Source organism: Chelonoidis abingdonii, chromosome 4 (genome assembly GCF_003597395.2).
Source record: "Chelonoidis abingdonii isolate Lonesome George chromosome 4, CheloAbing_2.0, whole genome shotgun sequence".
Classification (NCBI taxonomy): Eukaryota; Metazoa; Chordata; order Testudines; family Testudinidae; genus Chelonoidis; species Chelonoidis abingdonii.
In genome coordinates, this window is record NC_133772.1 from 92,959,449 (window position 1) to 92,968,732 (window position 9,284).

The window sequence follows — 9,284 nt, forward strand, 5'->3', positions numbered from 1 at the left end:
GTACAGCGATCAGATCCAGTATCTCCCGTATGGTCCATGCTGGAGCTCTTTTTGGATTTGAGACTGCATCGCCACCCGTGCTGATCAGAGCTCCACGCTGGGCAAACAAGAAATGAAATTCAAAAGTTCATGGGGCTTTTCCTGTCTACCTGGCCAGTGCATCCAAATTCAGATTGCTTTCCAGAGCAGTCACAATGGTGCACTGTGGGATACTACCGGAGGCCAATACCGTCGATTTGCAGCCACACTAACCCTAATCCGACATGGCAATACCGATTTCAGCGCTACTCCTCTCGTCGGGGGGGAGTACAGAAACCAGTTTAAAGAGCCCTTTATATCAATATAAAGGGCCTCGTTGTGTGGACGGGTGCAGGGTTAAATCAGTTTAACGCTGCTAAATTCAGTTTAAACGTGTAGTGTGGACCAGGCCTTACATCAGTAAGAAGCTGGGGATACTGTTTTAGGTTCTACAACATAGATCACTGTCAGTTTTTGGCTGGCTTGATGGCAGTTGTATTGGTGACCCAAACTCTGTACCTCAGTGGTGGTATCTTCATCCCAAACAAATCCTGTTATTTAGCATGATGTGCTAGTTCAGCCACAAGTTATTGGCCTAGAGACAGGAATCACTGGGAGAAATTCCCTGGCTCGTGTTATGCAGGAGGTCAGATTAGATGATCATAATAGTCCCTTCTGGCCCAAAAAACTACAAATCTGTGCATTTTATACTGGTATAGCTCCACTGACTTCAGTGGAATGCTGCTGAGTTGCACCAGATTGAGATCAGAATCAGGCCCCATAACTTCAGCCGTGCAGCCCAGGTCTAAAGTACTGAGGTGTATGTGTGAAGAAATGCCAGCTGAACCTCTTTCCACATTGCTTTCAGGGACATGGATTAACAACATTTTGGCTTGCAAGAAAATACCCAAGGCCTCTTACAACACTTGGGCCTTTCCCACAGTGGGAAATTGGCAGTGTTTGAAAACAGGTTTCAACAACTGATTTTTGAAAATCGTCAGTCTCTGGATTGATGATGCAGGCAGGGCTCAGTAAGCAAGAGAATCCTCTCTATTTATTACTGGCAGAGGATACAAAGGCAGTTCCCCACCTGCTGCTGGTAGTACTGCTGTACTAGCAATTCCTCTTTCTGTACGTGCAGGAAACGCATACTCCCGCAAACATCCTCTCAGAGGTACTTCCCTCCGCCAGCAGGGAGGTGCCACACCGTTAGGGAGCCAAGAAACAGCTGCTCCCCCAACCAGCACAGTAATTCCATTACAATAGTAAGGCCTCCATCCACCCCAGAGTACTGCAGAGCTCTATTTCATAGTTGTATAGCATGGGTATCTCTCATATTTTAATCTGTGTAGCAGGATGCAGGGATTTCCAATGTCATGTCAGCTAGCCCTGCTCAAGGTATGTTCAGATGTTCAGGGGATTCTCATGTCTTCTGTGCCATCTCTGTCTCAGAATTCCTGGCATCCTTTCCTCAGGGGGAAGCTTTCTGGCTGCCCTTGGCATCACCAATCAATCACTTTGTGAGGTTGTGTTTAGGCCTTGGACTGGTGCCTGGTTTTCAAATCCCATATACTTGGTGTGCTATTAAGGGGTGCTTCTCCTGACCTTGGCATCTCTGTTCCACAGTGGACTGAGACTACAGAGCTTTGGGCCAGCAACTTCTCCATTACCTCTCAGATAACAGTCAGTTCTTCCGATCAGATGCAGTCTCCAGAACTCCCCGATAAGATGGTGTGCATTCCAGATTCCACTTCAATTATTCACACCGGGATTGTACTGCAGTATCTTTCTCTCAGATAGTTTCTTTCTCACTTCTCTTTTAAATAAGACCTGGTCTAACCACAGAGAAAGGTTTCCAGGACTGACATGTATTTACTCTAAGTGGGACTCTGTTTCGTACTCTTTTTCAAAAATACCTCCCGGAACTATAAGGGATCAGAAACAATTCCTATAACATTCCTAAGGACGGTTTTGGTAAGAACAGCTAGAGAAGAGACTTGCTCCATTTCACAGTATTTAGCAATTAAATGGGAGTAAATCTTCAACTCTCTATAACCCCAACCTTTGGGCACATTAGGCTCCAGATCTGAGCTTTGAGGCTTGGGCCCAGCTCTACATTTAAAATAATAGTATAAAATCCTATGTCCATAGAGCTTCGTTTTAGATATGAAGGATTAATCTTCATTTTCCTGAAGGTTCCTAACAAAATTATTCAATGTTCTTTTTCAGCAACCTGAGGATTACTTCTGAACCAATATAAAAGCGTCACACTCACACAGAATGAGTAAACATTCCCCTGACCAGAGAGGATCCATAACTCATACAGCTGATTATAAGCCAGAAGTAGCAGATTCCCCAAACCTAGGCTCTGAGTAACACTGATGGCAGACAGAATCGGGGCTTTCTGAATGTATGAATAATCGGATGAGGACTCCTCCTTGACTACAGGATGTTGAAGGTCATAAGGATATATTAAAGAGGTAAGGTGGGTGAAGTAATATATTTTATTGGACCAACTTAGTCCAAGATATTACCTCACCCACTTTGTCTCTCTAATATGCTAGGATCAACATGGCTAAACAACACTGCATATAAGGATATGTGACATTCAAAAGCAGATTTTCCATGGACTCCCTGTAAATTCTCAGACTTGACCTATAGTGTTCTTAGGTAGCTAACGTGACACTGAATGCAATTTGTCCAGGTCTATATTGATCATTCAGTCATGGGCATCATTGGGTCATCTCATCTGAATTCTTCACAGTCTCATTCAAACACTAAAAGTTTGTAATGCAGACACACCTTTAGCCCTTTCAGCTGTGCAAGACTAATGGGTAAAAACTTTACTCCTGGGGGCATTCTGCACCAAAAAATTAAAAATTCTGCGTACAATATTTTAAAGTTCCGTAAAATTCTGCAAATTTAATTTGTCAAAATAACACTACATAATCAAGTCAGTTTCAATTATTTTGGTAATTTATTTCAAAATACCTGTCAGCAGGTATGTCTGTAACAATACACATACACACAAATTCCCCCAGGAGTAGAGAGTTCAAGAAACCCCTATGACAATCCAGTTCCTGTTTCTCTGCCCCCTTTTCCACCCCAAGTCCAGTTGGGGGGGCAGACATCCACAACCCCTCCCCCCAAAGCCCACCTGTGAAGGGCCCCCCCAGCCAATACACCTGCACCCCCTCTTCCCAGAACCCAGCTGAGGGGTCCCCCTTGACCAGACACCCCTGCCCCCATCCCAGGTTTGCAAGGAGTTTCCTGCGTGTCACCCTCTCCTTCCTTCAGGGCATGCTGGGAACTGCAGGTGATGGGAACCCTCTAGTTCTTTCTCCCTTCCTACAGCAGTGTCTTCTATGTGGGAGGTGGGCTCTGCTGAGTCCAGTGGCCCCTAGTGGCGGCTGTCAGCAGTGCAGCTCATTTCTGTCCAGAGAAAGGAATTTCTGCATGCACAATGTTAATTTCTGCAAAACTGTGCATTGCGCAGTGGCACAGAATTCCTCCAGGACTAAAACTTGCTTTTGTCAGTGAAGTAAGTCTCATGCAAACTGGGATCATATTCTGTACACTAAGAAGATGTATTTCTACACATAAAAGCTCCAAGTAGAACAGGGATCACTGAGAGAATTGATTTGATGGAATGTCCAGTTCTATTCTAGATGAACTCTGTTGTTGAAGGAGAACAGCAGTGCGACCAAGGATCCACTTCAGATCAAATCACAGATGTCAATAAGAGGACAGGATTGTGGGATCAGCTTGTGAGGTACAGAGAGGGTAGATTGAAGCATATGGTGCAATGTGCTTGAATCCCAGCAGCACACATCTGCTTCACAGCTCTAGCACAGCCTTAGACCGCCAACCGAAGTTTGTTTTAGCTCCCATGAGAGTAACTTAGAAGAGAGTCCAATAAAAGTAGAGTTCACTTCAAACTCTGTATAGACAATGATATTGGAATAGCATGAGGAGCAGCAGGAATTTTCCTGTATTTGGAACAGAAGTTCTTACTAACTCAAAAAGCAGAAAAGAGTCCTGTGGCACTTTATAGACTAACAGACGTATAGGATCATGAGCTTTTGTGGGTGAATACCCACTTCATCAGATGCATCTTACTAACTCAGTCTTCCCAGACTAAGTTAAGATCAACTCTCATATACACCTTCTGCCTAGCATTACTTGAATTTGCCCAATAACTGAAGGAATGTTGCATTTGGTAGAAGCCTGGGATTTTTAGAGCAACTCTTTCTAAATCTCCAGCCTTTTAAAGTCTGTACACCGAGCCCACCCTGCCTGCTTTGGACATAAGAATAAAACACAAAACATTTTATAACACTCATGACTCATGTCTTGCTCACCCTACTGATCACACAGTCTGATTGTTTCTTCCACTCTACCTACATATTTGTCATGGGATGCATGAACAGGCGGATCTCGAGTAGTAGAGAGATTATTTAACTTCTACATTTAGCACTGGCGTGATTGTTTCTGGAATACTGTGTCCAGGACTGGTGCCCACAATTCAAGAAGGATGTTGATAAATCAGAGAGAGTTCAGAGAAGAGCCACAAGACTGATTAAAGGATTAGAAAACATGCCTTACACTGAGAGACTCAAGGAGCTCAATCTATTTAGTTTAACAAAGAGAAGATTAAGAGGTGACTTGATCACAGTCTATAAGTACCTACATGGGGAACAAATATTTAATAATGGACTCTTCAGTCTGGCAGGAAAAGATATAACATACTCCATGGCTGGAAGTTGAAGCTAGACAAATTCAGACTAGAAATAAGGTATAAATATTTTACAGTGAGAGTAATTAATCACTGGAACAATTTACCATGGGTCATGGTGGATTCCCCATCACTGACCATTTTAAAATTAAGATTGAATGTTTTTCTAAAGCTCTGCTCTAGGAATTATTTTGGGGAAGTTCTATGGCCTGTGTTATACAGAAGGTTAGACACTAGATGATCACAATGGTCCCTTCTGGCCTTAGAATTTATGAATCTCTTCCTGTTGTTCTTGTTTCAATTTGGGGCCCATTTTCTCAGACAGTTAAGTTTTACTGCGACTACATCTAGTAAAAACAGTACTGCTAACCCCAAGCATTCAATACGAGTCAAGCCACAAAAAGTCATGAGATTGGTTTAAACAATGTGAGATTTTAAAAAATAAACGTGGGGATCTTTTTATTTGCCTTTCGGTGTCTGCACCCATATGGTTCATATTTTCATGCTTGTCTCCACAATGGCTAGAAACTTACTGTTTTTATAATGAAAGCTGAGCTTCTCACAGAATCACTTGACTCCAAGAGCTGGGCCTTTAAGAAAAACACCAAATATCATGAGACTTGTGTAACCCATACACCTCCTGGATGTGGTGCTTTGTCCCCCGCTAGTAGCACTTAGACCACTTGAGATTAATGAGTGTGCTACAGCTTTAGCTACTAGGCTTGTAATTTTTAGCTCATGCAGCAGAGCAGTTCTCTTCACTATTTTTGAAATGGGGGCCACTTTGGCAAAAAACCTTCAATCTGAGCAGGGCTGGCTCTACTGTTTTTGCCGCCCCAAGCAGCATGCCTAATTGCCACTGCGGAGGGCGGGGACAGTCCATGTGCCATTAGGGCGGTGCGTGCGTTTCCGTGGCGGTGGCAACTTCTGTCTTCAGATGCAAGACAGAAGCTGCGCCGCACGGACAGCTGAACATAGAAGCTTATGCTGAATTGCTGCTGCTGCAGAAATGCACGTGCCGCCCTAATGGCACATGGGCTGCCCCCTCCCTCCGCCGGTGGCAATTTGGCGAGCTGCTTGGGGGCAAAAACACAGGGACTGCTGCCCCTTGCAGATTGCTGCCCCAAGCACCTGCTTGGGATGCTAGTGCCTGGAGCCGGCCCTGAAAGTAAGAGCCACATCAACCTGACACAGATGGCTGAACATATACCTGATACAGGTGGTTGAACACTCCGAGTTCTTGGCTGGTTGATATGGTAATATTACTGTTATTGGTAATATTGCTTGGGATGCAAGAGGGCTTATGGGGTGTGGGCTCAAGAAGGAGGCTCAGGGCTGAAGCAGGGACTTGGAGTGCAGGAGCGGGTATTGGGGGCTGGCTCTGGGAGAGGGCTCAGGCCTGGGGCAGGAGCTTGGGGTGCAAGAGGCGGCATGGGGGGCTGGTTCTGGGAGGCTGCAGGTTGCATGGTAGAAGAGCTATTCAGAACCTGCCCATTGAAGGAGCGACACTTACTTCAGGCAGCCCCTGGGGGGGCACATGGCTCTGCGCGCTGCCCCTCTCTGCAGGCACCACCCCTACAACTCCCATTAGCCACAGTTCCCCGTTCCCGGCCAATGGGAGCTATAGGAGCAGTGCTTGCAGGCAGGAGCAGCGCCCAGAGACCTCTGCTCCCCCCTCTGACCCCATGAGGGTATGCTGGCTGCTTCAGGGAGTGGTGTGAGGCCAGGGTAGGCAGGGAGCCTGCCTTAGCTGCAGCTCCACTGCACTGCTGGAGAGTGTGATCAACAGGGAGCTGCAGTTAGGGTCCATGGGAGCCACCACTGGCTTGCAGACCTTGCCGTGAAGAACACTGCAGTAGAGGCTCATGCATTTAGCTGCAGAGCTCCTAGGTTCAATCCTGCCTGCTGATAACTGGAGTCTGTTGGCATTACAAGTGGGGGCTCGTCTGGGATATCAACTGGGAAGTCTCTGAAGCTCAGGACACACTTCCTCAGCTAGGGGAAATATATAACCACTCACCTCCTGGGTGTGATGCTCTGTCCCTGTCTAGTAGCACCTAGGCCACTTCAGATTAATGAGTCTGTTACAGCCTTAGCTAACAGTCACATGACTTTTAGTTCACACAATAGAGGTTCATGCATTTAGCTCCAGAGGTCCCAGGTTCGATCCTGCCTCTGATGACTGGAGTTTGTCAGTGTTACACTTGCAATAAAATCATGAGAGCTGACAACACTGTATAACTGCTTACAAGGTTATATAGCCATTTACATCTGTACAAAGTGGGTATAAAATGCTACTGCATCAGAACAGTAGCCCACTTTGCATAAGTGTAACTCACAGAAGAGGATGAATGGACCAGTGGCTAGGATGCTGGCTTCATGTTTGGGAGACCTGCGTTCAAATCACTCCTCTACCACCAACTTCCTGTATAACCTCAGACAACTAACAGGTTTGCCTCAGTTTCCCCATCTGTAAATTGGAAATAATAGCACTTCCCTTCCACATAAGGAGTGTTGTGAGGATCAATACATTAAACATTGCAAGGGACTCAGATCCTACTTTAAGATGTGGAGACTTAGGGTTTGGCTAGATTAGGTGATCACAGACTCAAAAGCTGATCATTTACAGTTCCAAATAGTTCATCTAATCCAAAAGCTGCCCATCATGTTAAAAATGAATTCAGAAACCACAAAGTAAGAGGCACTTGTTTTATTAATGCAAAACAAAATCTCAGCTAGTAAAGTCTGCCAAACATTGGGGTCTTTCTGGAGCTCTGATGGGCTTCGTAATGGGTCACCACATGTCACAGATGGTTATTGCTTCCGGGGCAGGGTCTACTTGTAGGGTCAGATTCATATTTACTCACACTAATGTAAAGCCAGTGTAATGCAACCCCCATGCTCCAGGTTCCCTAAACCTCCAAATGCCAGAAGCTGAGACTAGATGACAGGGGATAGATCACTTGAAATTGCTCTGTTCTGTTCATTTCTGCTGAACCACCTGGGACGGGCCACTGTCAGAGACAGGATACTGATCTAGATGGACCATTGGTCTGACCTGATAAGGCCACACTTATGTTCTTAACTCCTTTGAGTTTAGTGGAGTTACTCTCGATTTATACTAGTATAAGTGAACGAGATTCGGGCATAAGATGACCAGATAGCAAGTATGAAAATCTAATATCGGGACTGTTCCTATAAAATCGGGAGATCTGGTCACCCTACTGGTCACCCTGCTCAGGCCCCTTCTTCTTCTAGAGAGTAAGGGAAATGGTTGGGACAGAATGTTAGAGAAAGCACAAATCAAAATGTAGCGAAATATCCAAAAAACTTATGTTACAATGGATTTTTAAGGAAAACTTGTTTGTCTTTTAAAAAAGAGGTGAACAGAGCAACTGTTCTGAAATGTTTGTCTATTGTTGATTACAAAAGTAAAGTAGCTACAATAGCACTAACACCTTTATTGAGGTGTAGTGTAAAGCTGCATGGTTGATGCAAATTGGTGGGTTGTCAATATACTTCTCTTCTCCTAAGAGTCAGTAATGTTTGTGGATTACAATTATATAATGAAGAAGGATATGGTGAGAAAAGATTTCAATAGTCAGTTCACATGGTTCAGTATGGCTTCAAAAGATACCAAATTTAATGAAAGCTTATAGGAAAAATGCCAGCAGACCTTGACAACCACAGGGCCTATCCTGGGAAGTGCTGAATATTTCACTGAGCTCAGGGATATATTATAGCATTTCCCCTCCAAACAGTTCACTCTGTGTTCTCCAAGGGAAGGAAACCATAGAGCTTTGGTTTTGTAAATCTTTGTCAGCTGAGATTTTGCTTTGCAAACCTAAAGCCCTAAGTAATGTAGATCTAGGTCCTGTTTTCTAATCAAACTTCCAAAGTTTTTGTGGATTCACAAAATAATCCCAGTTTCAACTCATATGTAGAAATCAGCTTCCTCACTGTGACTACCAAAAATGTGAGCCAACCCAGCCCTGACCTACAAGCCTGTCTGATAAAAGGCCTGAATCAATCCTCCCTACCCAATTTTGAGGCGAAGTGGGCACTGGTCCTATTCTCTATGATACCGGCACACAATTGTCTATATGCTGTAAGACTGCGTAAATATTCTTAATGTGAGACTCTGAACGTGACCAGAATTCTGAGAGACATCTTGGTTGTGAAGCTAAAAGTTATTTTAATGCACCGTCTGTATCCATGTCTCTCTATCTGGTTAGAATGAATCCTTGGTGCTGGCGCTTCTCACCAGTCACAGATAGCTCTGGAGAAACAGCTCATTTGATTGACAGTTCATTAGAAACTGCAAGACAGGCAAAACCCAAACTACAGACCATCTCTTTCTCTCTTTCTCTCCCTCTCTTTCCCCCTCCCCCCATCTGTCTAGTCTGGGAGTCAGGCTGGTCAGCACTGGCCTGAGTGGAACAAAGAACTCAGGAGACACAGGAGGAAAACAACATCAAATTTTAATAGTGTTCTAGAAAGGCTGGGTGTAATGGATCAGGGCCAAGGGCTT